This window comes from Octopus bimaculoides, chromosome 16, assembly GCF_046866305.1.
Source record: "Octopus bimaculoides isolate indiv1 chromosome 16, ASM4686630v1, whole genome shotgun sequence".
Lineage (NCBI taxonomy): Eukaryota > Metazoa > Mollusca > Cephalopoda > Octopoda > Octopodidae > Octopus > Octopus bimaculoides.
Window position 1 is genome coordinate 36,425,178 of NC_142943.1, and position 1,577 is coordinate 36,426,754.

Below are 1,577 nucleotides of genomic sequence, written 5' to 3' on the forward strand. Positions count from 1 at the left end.
CACTCTCTATTTCTCTCCCTTTTGTCATAAATATAGTTTGTGTATATAGTGTTTTAGGAAACTACAGAAGTATACATTGTAGCATACACACACTCACACACACACACACACACACACACACATATATATATATATATATATATACAGAGAGAGAGAGAGAGAGAGAGAAAGAAATTGGGAGATGCTGAACGATCTCAAAGTTATGCTACATATACTTTCTTATACATACATAGAAAAAGAATATCTCTCTTAAATATATACATACATACACACGTGCACACACACACACACACACACACACATATATATATATACATACATACACACGTGCACACACACACGTGCACACACACACACACATATATATATATATACACATATATATACAAACATATATATACACATTCATTTAGACACACACACACATATATATATGTGTATACATATACATATACACATGCATATACATATATGCATATATATACATATATATATATATATGTATATATATACTCACTCTGATTTTCAAATCTGTCTGTTCATATTCATAGCTGCTGCCACAGCGATGCCAAATGCAGTCTACAGCCTTCGATGTCTTCAATCAATCTAACCGTTTGGCTCCAATATTAGCTCATTACGTCACGGCTCTGACTGTCCCGGAGTTGGATGAAGGTTGGATGTGGAGGTGGGGTGAAATGCATGTTTGCCTACATTATCAATAATGTTTGGGGTAGGGAGAGAGGTGACATTAACAATCGCCTTCCCCTTATATTATCACTCCTCGTGCCCTAAACGAGGAGTGAGGATTTTGTTATTTAGCTCAATATTTTTTTACATTATGTCTTTTATGGTTTTTGCCATTTTTTATTTTTCACTTCTGTTTTTCCTTCGCGTTTGACACACCTTTTTCTTTGTTCTCTTGTCTTTCCTTAAATATAAAGATAATAATTTTCATAATAATAATAATCCTTTCTACTAAAGGCACAAGGTCTAAGATTTTGGGAGATTCGACCCCAGTATTTAGCGACCCCGAAAGGATGAAAGGTAAAACCGAACTCGGTGAAATTCGAACTCCTGAACGTAAAAACGAGATTTTGGGGGCGGGTTTAATTAAGTTAGTTACATAGACCTCCAGTGTTTCACTGGTACTTAATTTATCGACTCCAAAAGGATGAAAGTCAAAGTCGACGAGGTGGCATTTGAACTCAGTATGTAAAGACGGACGAAATATCGCTTAGCATTTTGTCCGGTGTGCTAACGATTTTGCTAGCTCATCGCCTTAATAATAATAATAACAATAATAATAATAACGGTTTCAAATTTTGGCACAAGAGCAGCAATTTTGGGAAGGTGATGCATCGATTACAGCGACTCCAGTGTTCAGTTGGTACTTACTTCATCAACCTAAAAGGATGAACGGTAAGTCGACATCGGTGGAATTTGAACTCAGAATGTAACGACGGGAGAAATACCGCTAAGCATTTCGTCCAGCGCGCTAACGATTCTGCTCGCTCGCCGCCTTGATGATGATGATGATGATGATGATAGTAATAATAATAATAATAATATTAATAATA

At 36.0% G+C, this 1,577-nt stretch overlaps 1 long non-coding RNA gene across 1 annotated transcript in view; it reads right to left on the minus strand.

Moving 5' to 3' along the window:
• LOC128249670 (uncharacterized) overlaps positions 1 to 1,319 on the minus strand; it is a 54,124-nt gene extending 52,805 nt beyond the window's left edge. The window contains exon 1 of the long non-coding RNA XR_008265784.2: positions 518 to 1,319. This is a non-coding gene — a long non-coding RNA (uncharacterized LOC128249670). The remainder of the gene's footprint in view (positions 1 to 517) is intronic.
• Positions 1,320 to 1,577: the final 258 nt, after the last annotated feature.